Source organism: Cibotium barometz, chromosome 13 (assembly GCF_041138505.1).
Source record: "Cibotium barometz isolate CiBa-2024 chromosome 13, ASM4113850v1, whole genome shotgun sequence".
Classification (NCBI taxonomy): Eukaryota; Viridiplantae; Streptophyta; class Polypodiopsida; order Cyatheales; family Cibotiaceae; genus Cibotium; species Cibotium barometz.
In genome coordinates, this window is record NC_141058.1 from 60,075,397 (window position 1) to 60,097,943 (window position 22,547).

The window sequence follows — 22,547 nt, forward strand, 5'->3', positions numbered from 1 at the left end:
GACGTACGCGTGGGTATCTTCGGCGACCCAAAGCCCGAGCATCGTATGGTCAGCACTCTCTAGGCTCCTTCGCAGGTCACCTAGCGCTTCACTCATAGGTCGCTTCCTTGGTCTCTCATCCACCGGACCGGAAGCTCACCATTTTAATCGAACCGAGGCTGGTCAAGACCTTGGCCAACCTTGCCACGCGAGATGTCCTCCACCATTGACTCTCCATCAACTATGTTGCAACTTTCACTTAGGTTGTCTCATGACCATAATTGACAAGATAGTCAAAATGCTTCCCGGCATTCTTGACATAAAACAGTCTTTTAAAAACAGGTCTCATAAATACAGTTTCTAACGAACTCTCATCTTTCCACATTTTTCCACATCATTTCTCGTTATTTGACATTCTTCTATATCAATTTACATTACTTAATCCACACCCATTCATATCTATTCCCATCATTCTTTATCCATTCACATCATATTACATCTCATCACATCTATACACATCATCCACATCACATCACATCATCCACATCACATCACATTCATCCACATCCGTCTACATCCATTTAAATCCACATCACATCTTATCACATCCATCCATATCACATCTCATCCGTTCACATCTATCCAGGTCCACATCACATCACATCACATCTATCCACATCACATCTCATCCATTTACATCTACCCAAATCCACATGACATCACATCACATTTATTCACACCTCTTCACATCACATTCACATTCATTTACATCCATCCACATCTCATCACATCCATTCACATCTCATCACATCACATTCACATCTATTTACATCCATCCATATCTCATCACATCCATTCACATCTCATCACATCACATTTGCATCTATTTACATCCATCCACATCTCATCACATCCATTCACATAACATCTCATCCATTCACATATCACCACATCACATTGAACTTCTGATTTAGGAATCCATTTTAGACATTAGGAGAATTTTTGTATCCAAAGATATCTCAATTTTGAATTATCTCTTTAGAAATTTTCTCTCTCTAGGCCAAAACAGGATAAAACAAGATCTTTCTTCTATTTTAGAGAGGGGGTGATTACAAGAACAGAAGGGGAGGTTCTTACACCTTTACATCTTAAAAGCTGGAGGGAGGAATCTTACAACACGGACCGTGACTTACGGGTTCACTTCAACAAGAATAATACAATAATTCTTGATAGAGATGATAAGGTCATTATGTAAAGGGAATTTGGAGGAACAACTTGTATGAGGCTTTGGTGTTTGTCATCTAGACCAACTTGAGTGAGGCTTTGGTGTTTGTCATCTAGACCAACTTGAGTAACAACAAACTTTGGCATGAGAGCCAAGTAGGATGACATGTTCTCCAAATGGATGTAAAATCTTCTTTCCTCAATGGGAACCTCAAGGAGGAGTTATATGTGGAATAGCCTCTTGGGTTTGTGGTTCTTACCAATTCCGAAAGCAAAGTTTACAGGTTACAAAAGGCAGTCAAGCCCCATGAGCATGGTACCAGAGGACTGATGCTTAATTTGTGAGCATTAGTCTCTTACATAGCCCTTCAAATGCAAATTCATGTGTTTTGTGAGTAGAGGAAGTATATGGTCATTGTTCTCTATGTCAATGACCTCATCTTTGATAGGGCATCATCTTTGACAGGGCATCATAAAAAAAAGATCTCATAAACATAACATATGCTTAGTATAGAGTTTGAGGTGATAGATCTTGTCTTCCAAGTGAATATTAAAAAACTGTTTCTCTAAAAATATTGTAAATTTAATTTTATTTCATTTTCATAAATTATAGTGGTTTTTTTAAGTCTACTGTGTTTCAAACCTATTAATATGTAAGAAAATAAAGATAAGTATAAGTAAGTACAATTGTAAATATAAGTATAAATATATATGTAAGTGTAAATAATATATAATTAATTATCCTAGAAATATAAATATGATTTATGATTTCTTATATTTTAATGAAGTGTTATTAATTTTAAGTCTATGGATATAAGTATAAATATAAATATAAATTTAAGTACAAATAATAACATAAGTAACTTTATAAATAATATAATATAATAATAATAATAATAATATGTAACAAGAAATAGAAGTATGATTTATTATTTATCATATTTATTGAAGTGTCCTTTATTTACTAAAGTATAAACATAAGGTATTAAAATAAATATAAGTTTATAGATATTTTAAGTACAATAATAAAGATAAGTATAAATTGCATCCATATTTTAAGTACAATAATAAAGATAAGTATAAATTGCATCCATATTTTAAGTACAATAATAAAGATAAGTATAAATTGCATCCATTCAGCCTCATGAAACCCAAAGTCATGACTCAGCACTAGCTTCATTGAGTGCCATCACCATTAAAGGGGTGGAGTACCTCCTCATGTAGGATGTGTTGGAGCTCTTGGAGTTTTAATGAAATAAATATTACTCCATTAAAATTTTAATAAAATATATATTACTTTATTAAAGTTTTAATGAAATAATATATAAATTTATATTTATAAGTATAAGTAAGGGTTATTTTCATTCACTTCTATTGCATTCTCTGTCTCTCACTTTCTATCCACCTTGCTTTTTGTTGCTCCCTTTACGCCTTCACTGTGGCTTCTCATCATCATGATGCGTTCGCATAGTGGATAAGTGAAACTCGTTACAGTTAGATGTGGGACCAGATTTATTCTATGTTTTGTTATAGTGTTGAGCTAGAGAATATATTTAGGACTCTAGAGCCCGATAGCTCAGTGCTTGCATTTTTTGCGTGGGATGTGATGATATCACATTTTTTATCCCTGAATCCACTGCTCGATGGATACCCCTAGAGTTCCTCTTCTCCATGAAGAGTGGTGACAACCATAGAAAGGTTGTGCAAAGAGCACTTGCACATTTCTTTTGAAGAGGCAAACTCGATCGATCTCACCGAGCGGGATATTGCCTTTGCTATTTAGATATTATGATCTCATTTTGAAGAGGAGAATTATGAGGAGCCAGTGGTGCCTCTTCTCACCTATGAAGAGAAGGAGCCAGAGGAGACAGTCTTGGACAAGCAAGAAGAGGAGGCACATAGCTTGTCTTTGGACTTGTCGACTATCGACCGGGAGGCTGCCCATCTAACTGAGAATGCAAAACTTGCATCATTGAGTGCCATCACTATAGATGGTGTTGAGTACTTGCTCATGCAAGATGTCTTTGAGGTCTTGGATTTGAGAGAGGAAGAGCTCTACTACTGCCACCTTGTCCTCCGGGATGTTGATGAAGACCTCATTGACTTTGACACTGTGGATGTCCCTCCACAAGTAGCTGAGATTGGCCGATACGATGGCACGAGCATGGATGATGTCTTTGCTGCAATCATCCACATCTAAAGAAGTGCTGCAGAAGTTGCTCCTGAGTATGATATCTCAGATGTAGAATTTGAGAGGTTGCAGGAGGAGATCTTTGGACCTCGACCACACATTGACCTCTCATACCATGTACATGGTGATAGAGCGATCATTGGGGTAGACCTAGATACATTGGATGGGAAACAGAATGATGAGGTTGAGAAGGTATGTAAAAAAAATTTAAAATCTTTCTAAAAATTTTGGCGTGGGTCTTGAGGGGCCTAGGGACCCCACACATGTAATCTAGGATGCATCGGGGCTCTCCAGGCATGCCAGCCAAAGGCTAGCGAGGATGGCCCCACACATGTAATCTGGGATGCATCGAGGCCCTCCAGGCATGCCAGGCTGGCGAGCATGGCCCTAAATCTGCAAATTCAGGGCCATGCTCGCTAGGCTTTGGCTGGCATGCCTGGAGGGCCCCGATGCATCCTAGATTACATGTGTGGGGTCCCTAGGCCCTTGAGGCCCCGCACAGACAATTTCATCTCATTTGAAAAAAAAAATTTCATGCAATTGTATTTTGGAATAATTTTTGATATTTTACTATTTCATGCAAATATTTTCTTCAGAAAATTGTCTATGTCGATGAGTTTTCGTCAAGAGCTAGTGGAACAAGGGGTGGAGGAGGAAGAGTCCAGGATGCAGCTTTGAAGGAGTACATTGGCAAAATCTTCCAAGACATCATTGTCTTTCACAAAGTATGCTCCCTTGATGGACAAATCTCTCTCATGAAGATCAAGCCTTTAACAAAGGGTGCTGCATTCAAGTCCATGCCTACTGTGAAATCAAGCTTAGAGAAGGTGGTGCTTGTGAAGCACTGCAAGCTCCTATATTTGTTCGAAGCTCAACGTGGAGGGAATATTCATTCACTAGTTGGCCTAGACCTTGCTACTGGGGAAGATTGGTCTTCATGCTATCCAGCTCGAGCTCAAAGGAAATTTTGTTGTAATTCTTTCACTGCTTAAACCTCCTACTGACTTTGCTGAGCCTAGTACTAAGAGGCGTAGAGTTTAGGGTTTTTGTACTTGCTTCTATGTCATGATGTAACAATTTCTATATTAATAAAAATATATTTCTGAAGTTTTATTGTATTCATGCAATCAACAAATAATATTCATTAATTTGAAATTTAAATCACAACACAATTACGATTGCCAGATATAATCAAGTAGACACTTGGCAAGGATTAAAAAAATATATTTTCGTTAAGTAAAGCATTTACATAATGATCACATGAAATTACATTGTGAAATATACATGAGATTATCCTAAACCCTAAATTGCAGCTCGTCACCATAATCTTCCCTCCACTTCCACATGCATAGAACTAACCGCATATCTTTATCAGTGATGGTGACTCTCTTGGCATGGACTGCTGCGTACACTGTGTCACCATATATGTCCACCAAAAAAGCTTCAGCAGCCTCTTGAAGAGCTTCCAAAGCTATTGTTGTCCATCGTGTGGGAGCCTCACTATTGTCGACCCAACGATGCCATCGAGATAGCTGGCTCACGTTTAAATCATCCTTAATCTCCCAAAACGAGGTGATGAAAAGGCCTCCTCTCGCGATCAAAAGGTCTGCCATCTTCTGATACTTTTTGATTTCTTGAAGAGCGAAGGTGCCGGGTCTCCACCGAAGTTTGCGATGTGTGGGCAGTGGTGGGGGCCTAACCTTTCACGGGATCAACCCTCTTGGCACTCTGCTTGGTGCGAGCCATGTTCTTTGAAGAAGATAAAACAAGAGTAGAATGAAAACGAAAGACTTTAAACTTGAATTTATAACTTCAAAACTGAAAATATAACTTATATTTATATTTTTATAGAATGAAAATAAATAACTCTTAAAATTTTTAGTAATTTTTATTATATTTAGTAATTTTCTTATTTATAAGAGCCCCTCTGATGCATCTCACTAATTCCCTAGGGTTTCTAGAACTTCATTCCATGTCTAAAGTAATCTAATTTTTAGAGTAATTTTTATCTCCAGCATTCTAGCGTAAAACAGTCCTTTAAAGTAATCTAATTTTTAAAGTAATCTACTTTTTAGAGTAATTTTTATCTCCAGCACTCTAGCGTAAAACAGTCCTTTAAAAAAAACAAAGGTTCTATGCAAGTAGAATTCCCAGTTTGAGTTTGATTCCACAAAATCCTTTTTCCATAATCCAAATTTTCTTAATGAGAATCATTGATCCCTCATCAGGGTAATCTACCCATCATTTGACTGAATTCCCAACTTGATTCTTGGTGATTTTGGTTAAGGCAAAACTATGCTAATTCAACGGTAGTCTATTCTTTGTGTCAGGATTTGGAATTGGTCTCGAGGTTTTTGCTTGATTCAGATTCGAAAGATGAGCAAGTAATTTACTAGCCGCCATTCTCATAGTCGTGGTCTACCAAAATTATTCGGTTTACTTCTAACTTTGATTCCTAAGGATTTTCTTCAGATAAATTAACGGAACTTCTAATCGTAAGAAAAATTCCAATTTTATGAGTTTCTTTCCTTCCTAACCACAATAGAATTAAAAAAATAGTTCTATATGAGAATATCAGGATTTTATAAAAATACTCTTCTTCCACTAATCCAATTTTGGGTATATAACAATTTGTTGATTTATCCACATAAAAATATCTAAGAATATTCTTTCCACCAATTTAATCATTAATATATCCTAATTTTCTAGGTAGAATTATGGTGAAAATTCCTCTTTTGTCATCAAAATTAATTTAAACCTTTTTCTACTTAAAATACCATGAAAATTTCTCTTTTTAATTAAATATAAATATCCATTTTTTTAATATGCCAAAAATTCCTCTTTTTGTATTTAAATGATTGAATTTTGAATGTCATGGGAATTCCTCTTTTATCATTTAAAAATTCTTATACATAAAATAAATTTATCAAAAATTTCTCTTTTTAAATTAGATAAAAATATCCATTATTTTGAGTATATCAAAAAGTGCCTCTTTTTGCATTTAAATGGTTGAACTCCAAATGTCATGGGAATTCCTCTTTTATCATTTAAAAATTTTATGCATAAACTAAATTTATCACAAATTTCTCTTTTTTCTTAATTAAATAATTATGCATAAATACAAAAAGTATTCTTTCATGAATATGGTCAAAATCATTCTTTTTACTTAAAATTTCTAAACCTACAATATGGTAGGAGTTCCTCTTTTAGTATTATGCATAAAAATAAGATATGTATTTTTTTCTGAAAAATTTACCATAGCTTCACTACTATTACTGATAATTTTCAAATTTCCTAAAAGAATAAAAGCTTGTAATGAAAATATGATAGAAGTTCTACTTTTAAGCTTAAATTTAAACTATGAATTTAAATCATAATTATGATTATCCCACTAGATTAAGCTAATTTCAACATTCCTCTTTTTCCAATTTGTTAGGATAATCCATTTCTCATTTAAAATGAGTTAAAGTAGTTTTTTTAACTACTCATAAACAATCTAAAAGATTTAACCCCATTATTTTAATAGCACAAAATCATGAAAATATCATTTTCTTAATCTCTAGTTCATCAAGCCTAGAGTTTAGCTTTGAAATAAGAGATTATCTTTGAGAAACATTCTTAAAGAATTAGCGATAGAGATGACTATTCTTTTTGAGAGAGAGACTTACTTAAAGAAAGCATTACAAATAAGCATAAAGATTAACTTTCTCTTAATTAAACATTAAGACTCTTAAGAAAAGCTTGATTTGAATTAAAACAATCATTTAGAATGCTTCTCAAGATTGGGAGGGGTTGAGAAGAAGAAGGTCATTGAGGAAACTGAAAAAAACCATAAAATCCATCTTACCCTCTAAGATTGTCTTGATTCTTTCTTTAGTAGTGAAGCTCCCAATTAATCAATTGGTTAGCAAGAGGAGAAGAGAACTCCAAGAGTTGTTGAAGAGAGAGAGAAGCTCCAAGCTCCCCAAAAGTAGAGGAAAATTAAGGGATAATAGAAAATATGATTATTTTAATATAATACTCGCATGGTATAGCTCAAAGATGAGAATACAAAGGAATGAGGGTCTATTTATTGGTGAGGGAGGCCTCTAACCAAGTCCAACTGGGTTCTAGAGCTTTCCAGCTTCAATTTGACTCAATTTGGACAAGATTTGGACAGTAAGGCTTCCTTTTTTATCTAGTTTGTTCCAGGAGAGAGGAGAGAGAAAAATATCCCATTTTTGGATTAAAAATCTCAAGTAATCATGAAGAAAAAGGCACCTTTTACTAAGATGTCAAAAATGCATCAGTTCTTCTAAATATCTCATTTTTTTACTAATATCTCTTAATTTTGAACTAATAAACCTTGTACTCAGTCAACTCTTCATCTTATGGGAGCATTTACTCATTTTTGGGTATTTTATTTTATTCTTTGGATTTATCTCATCCCAACACTTGAATTAATCCTATTGGCCCATAGGAACCTTATTGGACCGTAATCCAATTTTTTTTAAAATGTGGACCCTTAGGCTAAGGTCTGTAATACATATTTTTAATTGATTCCTAATGCATATTAGAGAATTTATTTTGAATTTTTGTTTCAAGGAATTTTATTTTAGACATTAGGAGAATTTGTATATCCAAAAATATCTCAATATTTAATTACCTCTCTCTAGAATTTTTCTTCTCTCTACACAAAACAAAGAAAAACAATATTTTCTTGTATTCAGAAATAGGGAATGATTATAGGGGATTGAGGTAAAAGCTTAATCATTATTTAGGCTTAGGAGGAATCTTACAGAATTCCAGGCTTCAACAACTGATGCAGAAAATATACCAATCACCTCCTTAAGCTCCGTGGAATCATCTGGTCCAAATGTTATCTTCTACAAAAGCACTGCAAATTTGTCAAGAGCAATCCACACATTTGCTTTTGCTACTCTAGTCTTTCCTCCATTGCTTCGATCAGGAATGGCCATATGTATCTTTTTCCATGCTTCATATTTCTCTGGTTGTTGTACTAGTAGTTCTCCATTTTCATTTCATGGTACAGAGAGGAATTTCCTTGCTTTTGAGCTGCCAAAGCAAGGGTTGCATGGTACATAGCCGCTTGCTCCAGATTTTTTTTCATCCTTCTTTATTTCTACCTGGCCTCCTTGATGTAAACCCATCTCAGATAATACTTCTTCCACCCTTTTACATGTTTCTTGGGCATCAGAAGCTGGCTGTATTTTATAAGCAAAACACACATATTCATAAACCAATTTGTCTATGATCCTCACTAGTGCATGAAAAGTGCAAAAGCATACTCTTGTCAAGGAGATGTTAAGAATAGGATCCCGCTTAGGATCTACTCATACCATCATTTGGCCTCCAGGGTAAACAAATTGATCACATGTAGGATACCCTTCTCTGCCTATTTCTTCCCATTGTTTCTTCCCATTCTTACCTTTCTTTCTAGACTGCATACAATATATGCAAGGAAACTCTGCATTTGGACACACCAAACATGCACTTCAAAGTTTTGAGATCTCCAGCAAGGTGCCATTCCACTTGATACTCACCATAACCTTCCATATGCAAACTTTCATCATGAATTTGACGTTGCACTGTATTAGGTATCTCTGTCAAGTTAAATAAAATCTTCAAAATCTCATGATCTTACTTTGGTACTTCAAATGCAGCAAGCCACCAAATTTCATTCTCAGACTGTACACTAAAGTAATTAGGATGACCAGGCAAGATGTTAGGATCTAGTGCTCTATTTATGAGAGTTAGACTAACACGTTCTAACTTCTGACCTTTGATAACCTCACTTGCATCAAGCTTCAAAACAAATTTTAGCTTGCCTCCACATTCTGCAAACAGATATACTGTAAAATTTTACCATCAGAGATTGTAACTTGCATACATCTAATACAAAATTGTTATTTGTGTTTAAGACAAACGGCACTTCCTTTGACCCATACTTGTATACATGTCTGTGACATAACTGCATTGGCTCACCAATTAATTGTTCTCCCTTATTGTTTAATGATTGTCCTGCTTGCACCACATGAAATGGTTTAGGAAGAGGAAATATCCTTTTCTTTTGCAACACTTTTTTAAACCTTGTATCTAAATGTTTGTATATCATGCCATAAGACTGAGAACTTATTCCTACCTTATCACATATTCCGTGCATATCATTTGATGTGAAGGAATCACTTACCTCTTGTAAGCATTGTATGATAACTTCATCGCCAACTGACTTAAACTTTGGGCATTGAAGCACGAACTTCACCACCTTTTCAATTCCTTGATTCACTTCATTTTCTAGATTGCTAAACATCTTTTGCATGTTATCACGTTGTGCATAGATCCTTTGCCTGTATTGTCGACCTATCTTTGCCAACATGTGCATAGGTTTATATGATTCGCATACCTCCCGTGTCATTGTGGTCCCATAAGTGACAGTCTTCCCTATAGCATTGTTTTCATCTTCTTATTTGCTAGCCTGTAAATCATTAACCTAGTTAATCAAACTGGCATTTTGCATTACCATGTCATGCATAGCATCTTGCAAAACATTGTTCTCTTCTTGTTTTGCCAACAATGATCTATTAAGTTTTCATGATCTGTTGTGTAGAAACATGGGCTTAGGTTGCAAAGTCTCCAAGTATAACCATGTAACCCTGCATTACCCTCACAAACATACTTGAAATATGATGTTATTTCTAAGAATTGGAGAGATTGTTGTGTAATAGGATTAGGTGGATATATAGACTCATCACCCAAAGATCTATATGTTTTTTCCTTGATATTCTATGTAATTGCATCACCGATGGATTCATCATTGAAACCTAAATTCTCTTATACAATGGGGCATACTCTTCATCTAGCTGGAAGTGTATACTTCTCTTCTTAGAGCTTCTTGCTTCCTAAAACATCAAAAAACTCAAAACAATTAGATACATCACTACCTCATGATTATTAATACATATGTGTAACTTAACACCAACTTTAACATATATTATTATTATTAACCAACAGTAAACATATCTTACTATTAACTTTATTATTTACGAATAGTAATGCACATAACCAACAGGAAAACATAACTTATAGAACTCAATTGAACTTAACCAACATCAAAACAATGCTAACCTCCATTTTTGTTCTCTATTGCTTCTTTGTGTTGGCTCTGTGTTGTCTCTTTATTGCTTCTTTCCTTGATAGCAAGATTAATGAAGAGGGAAATGGTTTGTTGGTTCCAAGAAAATGGCACCAAAAAATCAAATCACTCTTCATTCTCTAGCTTTGTAGTGAACAAGTGTAATAGAACAGGAAGGAAATACAAACTATTTGGACATGGAAAGAAATACAAACTGTTTGGAGATAAATATTTGAAAGTAGAAGAAGAAATGAGCTATGGAAAGAAGAAATGACCTAAAGAGAAGAAGAAGCTCTATCACAAAAAAAGGAAAATTCATAATGCACTATTCTCTAAAATAATAAATCTAAATACATTCTTAAAATCTTAAAAAATGTCTATTCTCTTCAAATCTCGATTAAAAAACATAAAAATGCACCAGAATGTAGATAAAGCACGGATCTACATACTTGTAAAAAGAAATTATGAAACACAAAGTACAAATCAAGATATTCCATTTTAAAGATAAAATCCTTCTAGAATCACGAAATGATTGTTTCTTCAGTCATACATGAATCTGGGCATTTAATAATGTCATATCTTTTGAAATATTCAAAACCAGCTCAAATAAAAAAATGTTTTTTGAGATATTCAAGTTCTGAGCAGGTCTAGTACAGTTCTTGGACAGTCAATAAAATAATAAGTGAATCTATTATAAAACTAATATTTTGAGATGTACAAGATTCAAAAAGACAAGAGAGAGGAGCCATATTATATCATTATTTTTGCACTTTTCCTTGATTCATGGAAGAGAGAGAAAGCCATTAGAGGGTTAGTTTGTGAGTCCAAATTTTTCCTAATGTTCCCTTATAGGAAATCCTATAAGGTGGACTCTGACACCATGATAGATTCTTTGCATGCCAAGATAACCATTGGCCTTGCTATCGCCACCACTCACTTCTCAGCACATGGACAAGATCTAGAGCCTACCTATCAAAACCCCTTACCAAGAGGTATGCATAATTCCCATCAATTGCATCCACCTCTGAACTATCACCTTAACTAGTTCCTCCAAGAATTACACCAGTACAATAGTACTCGTTGACTTTAACCCATAGAGATTGAGGCTCAGAGATAAGAGAGCTATGAGTCTCATGAACCATAAGATCCATATGAGCAGCAACAATATGATCCAGGTTATGGGTCTCTGTCCCTTGTAGAGATAGAGACTTAAAGACAAGAGAGCTATGAGTCTTATGGACCGTAATACCCAAATGAGCATCAACAATATGATTGTTATGGGTATCCTAAATAGGCTTCACCCATAGACAATGCCCCTCTATTTGAAGCCATGGTGTAACAAAGAGTGAGAGATGGTATGTAGGCCAGTGGCCACCAATGTAATGCCTCTGATGCAAAGGCCCACTGTATTATGGAGTTCCCTTATAAAGACCTTGTATCAAATCCCTCGTCTGAATCCATGCCAAGCCCCAATAGAATTCCTTATGGTGACACATTCTATAATTGTGGATTCGATTATTCTTACAATGATTGTCCAAATAGAGTGACAATCACCCTTGTGGTGGCAGAAGCATATGTTACCACTTTGATAAGCCTTTAGTTAGCATAACATTTTCTACAAGGTAATCAGCGAATGACTTTATTTTTTCCCCTTTAGAGGCATCACCTCCTAGGGAAGGATCAATACACATCCCTTACACATTGGCATATCCATGTTAGACCCATCGACGAATGCAAGTATCACCCATGGGACATAGCAGGACTCTTAGCCTACTTGTCTCCTCAAAAGTTTGAGTTCTTTTTACAAGGAAATTACCAACTTTGGAGAGACTTATTAACTGTAAAGAACACCAAACAAAAACTCAAGTATAGAGGCTAAGGTTCTACTGAGTCAAAGAAATTATTCCTGAAGGCATGTAGTAAAGATAGGGTTGAGATGGAAGGATATTTCAATGGTAGCATGTTGGAGTGTTACTATGGACCTCTCACCTAGGACATGCTCTTTCAAATCCATAAGAAAAAAGAGGAGAAATGAGAGGTTGATAACAAAAATTGGAGGGTGCACCTCGAGAAAAACATCATGAAAAAGAAGAATTAAAGAGGTTGATAACCAAGCATATTGATCTCTATACATATAGCCGATCTCCACAATTCGTCTAAAATAGAAACATTGATGGAACCTGCTTGCCTTGAGCTAGAGTTCCCCCTAGAAAGGCCACCTAGTCGTATGGCTAGCCTTGGTTGACACTGGTATTTGACTTCGAGGCTAGCTACAATGCTTTATCTTAGGAGATGTGGACTTTATTAGGCCATAACCACTACTCACACCAACACCATAGAGCAACCATCATCATGATGGTAAACAACTCCTAATCCATGATCGTTAGTTGTTATGAAGTAGAGTTTTTCATTGGATCTAAGCTTGTAGTTTTATGTGACCCCTATAGGCACAATGATAGAAAGCATAATCCTTGAAAGGGGATGGATCACGACCATAGTCAACTACTACTATGGTAAAGAAGAACCATGAACTCTCGAGAGCTCCACTATAGAATAGTTATCGTACCTTTCATGAATGAGGATATCTTGTACCTATCAACATCCCAAGCCTTGTCATCTATCCATATACCTTCATTTTAGGTAAAGAAGAACCATGAACTCTCGAGAGCTCCACTATAGAATAGTTATCGTACCTTTCATGAATGAGGATATCTTGAACCTATCAACATCCCAAGCCTTGTCATCTATCCATATACCTTCATTTTAGGTAAACTCTAATGCACAACACTTCCCTCACCTTGACGTGTTAGCCACCCCTTCCAACCCTATTGGATACCTAAAACCTCATCCGATAGAGTTAAAGACCATGCCCCAGACATTAACCTCAATGGACTCTCAAGGAGGTTGCTACTAAAAAGGAGTGGGTACCTAAGAGTAACCCGAGTCCCATTAGATCCCAGTCTCACAAGCTGAAGTCCAAGGCTTCTACAAGTGGAACCATTTGGTTTTGGGTCCCAAAAACCTTATTGTCCACACCATACCACCCCAAAAGTCAACACCACCTTGATGGATCCCAACACCACCCCAAAAGTCAATATGACCCCAAAGGTCAACACCACCCTAATGGATCCTAATAAAAATGCTTAAAGTATAAGCATTCTATGAAGGGAATAGAGACCCAAGGCCATGCCTCTGACACCGCTCCCAAGTGTAAGTAGGAATGGAGAGTAGTGTTAGCATCCCTAACATGCATACCAAACCCACCAATGATGCAATCAAAAGAAACCCACCAATGAAGCAATCAAAAGAAACCCACCAACGAAGCAGTTAGAAGAAACCATGGGCGTGAAACCATGGGCGTGTCTCCAAATCCATGCGTACTGATCACACCCCCAATGGTTCTAATTTCAGATGAGCTACCATGGTGCTATGTATTCCACTATGATGTATATGTACTCCCTTGGCACTCCTAGATGCTCCGCAAAACCAAAAGGATCATGACAATCCCATGCCACCTCCATGTGCCATGCCATAATATGAACTTGCTAGCAAAAGACCAGATGAGTGTATTGGCAAAGAGCTGACAACAATGGCCTCCAAGCTTTCTTCATGGATGAACAAGTAGTTCTTCGCCCTTGCCTGTTGAGCGCGTGCACCATAAGCCACAAACCTTCAACCCATGTTGTAAGCATATAGCATAACACCCCTACTCAAGTGTACAATCACCTTTATTGGGAATGACAAAAACCCAAAAACAAATATGGAAATGTTAAAATTCAAAAACACACATGTGCACACCTCCTACACTCACGTGCATAACGTACCCCATGTATGTGTGCACATGAATGCCTGCATGTGCACACTCTTTAGACACACATGCCCATAATCACCCACACCTTGTTTGAACATGCCCATAATCACCCACACCTTGTTTGAACATGCAAACCTCTTAAAAATGTCAAAACCCTTGCGTCCACACATCCCCCATAAGCCCCTTTGCCCCACCCTCTCTCTAGCACCTTGCCGCACTCGAACCTTGCCCTACCCACTTGAGTGCCACATAGGGCACATGCCTGCATGCGCTCGATGATCTGTTCCCCGCAAAGAAACCAGCCATCGTCTCGCCACAATTCACAAATATGCCCCCACCACCCTGCTTGAATCTACACGGCAACCCAAAGATCTTCCAGGTCTACATCAGTGGTGCTGCAGTGCTGTAGAGCACAAGACAGAGGGAGGGAGAGGGAGAGAGATGAGAAATAAAGGGTAGCACCTCTACCATTGCTGCCTTTACCGCCCTTCACAGATCCACCCTTGTCGTGTTCTAATTTACGTGAGACCCAGAAATCCAACAGGTTCGCAGAGAAACAACGCAAAGCACGCACAGAGAGAGAGAGAGCCATGGATGGCCACCATCACCCTCAAAGATTTATAAGAAGGGTCAAGATGGCATCATACATGAGAAAATGCATTCTTGAAGATGACTTTGTCACCGTTCTTGAGCAAGCCCATTTTGGCATAGGTAGGGGACTCTTATTAAACATTTTGATGCGAATAGCAAAGATTTGCCACATAATGCCCCTAACCCTTGTAATTTTGAAACAATCATTTGAGAATTAGGGTTTAGAAATCATGGGTCCCATTAGCCTTGCTATTACTAAAGGGAACCCAGTCACCTATCACGTTTCGTTATCATCGCCCCCACTGATTACTTCACAAAGTGGGTTGAGGCCAAAGCTATGCAAAAACTTAATATGAGATATATCACCAAGTTTCTTTATGAGAATATGATTACTTGTTTTGCTTGCCCCCATTAAAATTTTAGTGAGCAACCACAATATACATTCTACAAATAAAGTGGTGGAGTTCTTCCTCAAAGAGTTCCTTATGGTGCTCAAAAAGTCAACACCTTACTACCTACAAGTAAATGGCCAAGCTGAAACACAATGACCCCTATAGGCACAATGAGAGAAAGCATCATCCTTGAAAGGGGATGGATCACGACCATAGTTAACTACTACTATGGTAAAGAAGAAACATGTACTCTCATGAGCTCCACTATAGAATAGTTATCATACCTTTCATGAACAAGGATATCCCAAACCTATCAACATCCCAAGCCTTGTCATCTAGCCATATACCATCATTTCAGGTAAACTCTAATGCACAATACTCCCCTCGCCTTGATGTGTTAGCCACCCCTTACAACCCTATTGGATACCTGAAACCTCATCTCGATAGAGATTAAGACCATCCCCCAAACATTAACCTCAATGGACTCTCAAGGAGGTCACTACTAAAAAGGAGTGGGTACCTAAGAGTAACCCAAGCCCCGTTGGGTCAAGCTTCAAAGTCTAAGGCTTCTACAAGTGGAACCCTTTGGTTTTGGGTCCCAAAAACCTTAGTTTGGGTGCATGTTTTAAATGTGGTGGGCTCAGACACATTGCTAGAAACTGTGTAAAGAGGGGTCAACTTAAGTCTAAGGGTGAAAATAAGGACAAGCATGGGGGAGAGAATAAGACTGTGGAAAAGGAGGTCTATGGAGATAAAGGGGAAGAAGGATTGTGGAGAATGATGGGGACTCTGTAGGAGAGGGAGGTTGGAGGATAGTGAAAGGGAAAATGAGTGTAAGGCAAGCTAAGGAGGAAGCCATAAGGAAAGTGAATGGAGGAGGACCTGGGGCTAATCAAGGTAGCAAACAATCTAGTAGTCTAATCTCATTGGTGTATTCAAACCCTTTTAATCCCTCTTTAATCCTCTAGGGGAGGAGGATAGTGGGACTTCATCAGTTTTTAGAAATTCAATTGGCAAGTGGATAAAGCCTGGAAGGAAATACAAAAAGGGGGGTCAGGTTAGGTCTGAGGGTGAGAATAAGGACAAGCAAGGAGGAGAGAATAAGACTATGGAAAAGGAGGTCTACGGAGATAAAGGGGAAGTCAAGGCTAAGGAAATAGCCAAGCTAAGAGAATGCAGTCAAAACATGTTGACTTTTGATTGAATTGTGGGGGAGGAGGATAGTGGGACTTCATCGGTTTAGAAATTCAATTGGCAAGTGGATGAAGCCTAGAAGGAAATACAAAACGAAGGGCATCAAGGGGGGAGTGGAGAGGAGATAGAGATGGTGCTTGAGACTGCATTATCATGAGATCTACTATTAGAGTTAGTGGTTGTAGTGGAATGTTAAGGGGATTAAGGATAAAAAGAAGAGTGTTGCTTTTTTGGAGTTTAGTTAGGATTGGGATTTGTCTATTATAGCTATTCAAGAACATAATGTATACGGGTCTAAAATTTTGAAAAAAGATAAGTTTAAGGATTAGGTTGTTGTAATGTATGGGGGTGTGAATGGAGGGTTTAGTGGTGTTATGCCAATTGTCAAGAGTTGTCTAAGCCCTAATGTCATAGCTAATCATCCTAATGGGAGAATTTTGGTAGTGAAAATTGTCCTAGAAGGAAAGAAGATTTGGATAATTAATCTTTATGGGGCTCATATCCACAATGCGAGGAGTGGGATGTGGAAATGGATAACTAATTTAAACTATCAAGGGCACTTCGTTATTGTGGGGGACTTCAATATTGTTGAGAAACAGAAGGATAGATGTGGGGGGAGCACTATGTTGATGGGACATGAAAAGATGAAATGGGAAGGGCTGAGAGGGAAGTTAGGCCTGAGGGATGGTTGGGAGATGGGTGACTGGGGCTCAGATCCTGGGCACACATACTTTAGCCTACAGTACTTTGGGTCATCTTCTAGAATAGATAGGGTTTTCTTTCGCCAACAGGCTATGTGGTTACCTCATACTCTCAAAATGTCAGTGGACTCCAGTACTTATTTGTCTGATCACATGCCCCTTAAATGGGAATGGCATGTCCTAGGTTGGGAGGAAGCTAAATTGAATAAGTTTCCCACTAGGAAACTAAGGGTTAATAATCTGCTTCTAAAGGATGAGCTATTTGTCAGGAAGACTACTGAAGAGGCAATAGAGAGACTTAAAAGGAGAGATAACTTGCAAGGCTCTTGGAGGACTTTTGCCATAAAATGTAGGGTATAATTAGGGGGATTGGGAAATTAATAGCTAAGGAAAGTAGATAGGAGAGAAAGAGATGGGGAGATCTTTTGGAATCTTTACAGAAAAGGAGGCAGGTTGGGAAGCTAACTGATGTTGAAGAGACAACTTGGTATTTCAAGTGCCAAACTGGGCTAAAGTGTGAAGATGAGAAATGCTCCAAGAGGGAATAAGTTCGGTATAAATGGAAAACCTTCAACAACAAAAGGAAACCAAATGGGTATTTGTTTAAATTGACTGAAAAGTTGAAAGGCAAGGAGGTGATAGGTAAGGTTTTGGATGAAAATGGGCAGGACTTAAAAGGGTTGAGATTAATAGCCAAGAAATGGATTGAATATCTAGGGGAAACTCTTACTCTCAAGGAGGACTACTCAACCAGAAGGTTCCAAGATGAGACCAAATTGCTAGAGAAAGTTATCAAGAGATTGGCCTTGATAGGGCTGAATGGTTGGAAATGGATATAGAACTTGAGGAATGTTGGGAGGCCCTTTTAAAGCTAGGGAGAGAGAAATCTCCTGGTTGGGATGGATTGTTTGTGGAGTTTTTCATTGCTTTTTGGCCCTCACTAAAGGAGTTTGTTTGGAGAATGTGCAAAAATGCCTTTAAATCAAGAAATTTGGATAAGGAATTGAAGGAAGGGTTGGTGAAGCTCATTCCTAAGCAGAATGCCTGTGACAAGTTTAATCATTGGAGGCCTATTACATTGCTGATTGTCATATACAAAATCTTGGCCAAAGTCATTGCCATCAGAATTACCCCTTCCCTCCAGGAGATTACCCCTGCCATCAGAATTACCCCTACCCTCCAAGAGATTATATATGAGAAACAACATGGTTTTATAAAGGGGAGGTCTATATATGACAATATTTATGCTGCTATGCTAGGGATGGATGTGGCCCTGAGGGCTAGGCAGAAATGTATTCTCTTGCAGCTAGACTTGGAAAATGCCTATGATAGGGTTCATAGGTCATTTGAGGCTAGAGTGATGGAAAAAATGGGGTTTGGCTTCAGAATGTCTTCTTGCATATACACCCTTACCTTGGGGTGTAACTCCAAATTACTGTTGTTAAATGGGGGAGTTGTTGGGGGGTTTGAGGTAAATAGATCAATTAGACAGGGTTGTCCCCTTGCTTCTTTACTATTTGCTATTGCTTCTCATCCCCTGATTAGGGCCTTAGAACATGCCTCTACTGAAGGGGGGGTAACTGTGTTAAAGTTGAGCAATGGGGAGAAATTGGTCATTCAATGTTTTGTAGGTGATTCTTTACTCTTCCTAGAAGCTCATAATGACAATGTCAAGTTGGCTTTAAGCATTATACAAGAGTTTGCTGATGCTTCTGGCTCAAAATGTAACATTCACAAGTCTAAACTATTCAATCTTTCTGAGGATAATGATTTTGATTTAGAGAGATGGCGGTGTGAGGTGGTGAAGAGAGGTCAAATCGTCAAATACTTAGGGGTTCCCTTTGGGGTTGAAGTGACCAACAAACAGCTGACAGATTGGGCATTGGTCAGATTCTTTGTGAAACTCAAGAAATGGGAAGGCATCAGGGTCCCCTTCCATGATAGTGTGGCTATATGCAACACTATGTTGAATGCCTATATAATGTTCCTATGCCCTATGTTAGACTTTGGAAAAGGGCACTGGTAGAAGATAGTCAAACCTATAAGGGATTTTGTGTGGAGGAATGCTGGCTCCAATAAGAAGGCATTGGCCTGGCTAGCTTGGGGTAGAATTAACTACCTAAAAGTGAGGGTGGTTTAGGTATTATTCAACTCCCTTCTCATACTATCACCAGGTTGGCTTTGCTTTTACCTAAGTGTCTTTAATAGAAAGAAATCTGGTCAAGGATGCTAAAGGAACTAGTGGACTGTTCAACTATCTATTTTGAAGGAGTTTGGCAAGGTCTAGGTTGGAAAGACAAACTGTTTTCTCATGATCCTCTCAAAGTAGTAGGGTCCTCACTGTGCAGGATACTTTGTACTGAAACGGACAAGGACTTGCATTTGAAAATATTTTTTTTCTAATTTAACGGAGTACCTTAATGAAAATGAAATTGAAACATTTGGAAGAGTTGAAGATGAGGAGCATAGAGAATTTTATAGTAGAATCCACTTAGATTTGAGTAACATAGCAACTCCTAATGTTATTGTACTTCAAGAACCTATCAATGAACATCAAAATGTTCAGGCACATAGAGATATGGCATAAGGCCCTGTTTCTTTTGATTTGAATGAGCTACCTATAGATGAGATTGGTTCTGTCGATAATCCTCAACCTATTTGCTATGCTATTGGCGATGTGAAAGGTATTAAATCCTAGTGTCACTCTATCACGCGTGTGTTTTCATTACCTTGAAATGTTAAGCACCCAGCAACTATGGTGGTATGCTATGGAGAATGTACTCTTCACTCATTTAGGAGCCCTTGTGATTATAAGTGACATTTTTGTGGTGCACTAATTTGGAAATGTGAGGTGTCAAGGAAGCTTGGAAAATATGTGGGCAAACATTGTTGTGCAAGTGGGAATATCTATACTACCTTTGGGAAATCCTCCTTCTACATTGGTTGAGTTATTACTTGGGAATAATGATAATGCAAGGAATATAGAAAGAATATTCAGTCTTATAACAATGCCTTGGTATTTGTTCACTGGGTGCTCACTCTGGGTGCTCACTCGAATAATCAGTTCACTAGGGGGGAGGAGTATTTAATTTTCGAATCCATGGTACTACCTATCATCGTGTTGGTTCTACAATACCTGATGAAACACGAGATGTGGCTCCTTAATTTGCCCAATTACATGTGTATGATACGAAGCATGAATTAGAGAATAGACTTCATGGAATGCCTTCTTTAAATCGTATATCGCGCTTCAAAGGTTGCAAACAATGATGTATGAACATAATCCATGTTGAGATGTCAAGCTCAACATGAGCTGACACTCGCAAGGCACCTACATGACTATTCGACATTTACATCACTGGCGGGTTTGGTAGCTGGCACACACTGACATATCTTTGCGAGAGATTCTATAGCTGGCACACACTGACATATCTTTGCGAGAGATTCTATAGCTGGACTACACTAGGATTTGGTAGCTGGCACCGACATATCTTCGCCAAAGATTCTACAGCTGGACTACACCAACTCGTCCACATCTACCCACTCCTCTTAGCGTGTTCACATTATGGACCGATACTCTATTATGTGTGTTAGTCACTTTATCTTCTTTGTAGACCTCTTTTGTTGAGTGAAGAAGAAGAAGAATTTTGTTGAGTGAAGAAGAAGAATTTTTAGCCTTTCTCTTCTGGGATTTGTGTGAGTGTGTGTGTGTGCTTGCAAGAGCTCAAGCTCTCTTCTCCCCTACATATTTTTATGGTATCAGAGCTTGGTTCATTCTAAGAGCTGAACGGCAAGCAAGAGAAGCACAAGAAGCGGTACAAGGGTAAGAGCTTCATCTACTCTTCCCCCTTTGTGTTGGCTACTACACCCTTGTCGGGAGATCTTCGGGAGGCACCAGCAAACCAACTCCAATGAGGAGCTTTCTTCGTGGGAGAAAAGCTACAGGGCAACAATACTATCCGGACATAATACTTTTTTGGGGGTAAAAACGCGTTTCGGGCACGTCTGAACCTCCATTTTTTAGTTCACGAGCGGGCGGGCATTGCGGGTAAGTTTCAATTCTCTACAGAACTCTATTTTTGGAACGGCAAGAAGGGTGATTGGTTGTGTAGACACTATCTGTACTGCAAAGAGGTCTCAAAGTTGCCATTGGGTGTATGTATGCAAATTAAGGTCACTGGTTGTGACAGTTTGGATTTAGTTTAGTACTGCTGCAGATAATACAGTAGTTTGTGCAGGTCAAACAAGAGTGCTGTTTTATGTAAATTTGTGTTGTAGAGACAAGATGTCAAATGATGGAATAAACCAGATTGTTGTAGAGAAGCTTGACAAGAACAACTTCCATGCTTGGAGGTTTATATTGACAAATTTCCTGATGGGAAAAGGGTATTGGGACTACATTGAAGGTGAACATGAGGAGGTACCAGAGATACCGGAGATTAATCCAACTGCTCTGCTGTAGATGTCAAAGAATTTAAGGATTGGAATCAAGGAGCAAGGAAATCTTGTATTGGCTTTCTATTAGTATACAGTACACCATGATTGGGCATATACAGGATGCCAAGTCACCTAAGGAGGCATGGGACACCTTGGTGAAGCTATATAAAACTAACACCAAGGCACGAAAGATTCAGTTGAAGAATGAGCTTCATACTATGGAGAAGAAGAATATGTCTGTGAACGATTATGCATTGAAGATCAAGGGCATTGTGGAATCCCTTGCATCAATTGGTGTTTTTGTTAGACGATGATAAGGTGGAAGTGTGTCTACATGGTCTCGGGTTACAATACAAGGCGTTCAAGATGTCTATTCAAACTCAAAAGAACATTCCCAACTTCATAGATTTGGTGTCAATGCTGATCATTGAAGAGAAGAACTTAGGTGTTTTTGTTAGATGATGATAAGATGGAAGTGTGTCTACATGGTCTCGGGTTACAATACAAGGCGTTCAAGATGTCTGTTCAAACTCAAAAGAACATTCCCAACTTCATAGATTTGGTGTCAATGCTGATCATTGAAGAGAAGAACTTAGGTGAAGATCAGTAATCTTCACAAAACAAAAACAGTTCAGAGCAGTAGGCCTTCTACACAAGTGTAAGTAGAGGACGAGGTAGAGGTCGTGGATGTGGCCAAGGTGGTGGTTGAATAGGTAATCAGAATTATGGTCAGTAGCAGCAACAGTCCCAAGATTCACAAGAACAACACATAGGTGGAAGAGGCCAGTTTAGAGGTAGGGGGAGTCAAAGAGCTCGTGGTAATTGGCAAAGGCAACATAATGATGCACGAGGTTATTTTTATTGTGGTAAGCCTGGGCATGTGCAGGCAGATTGC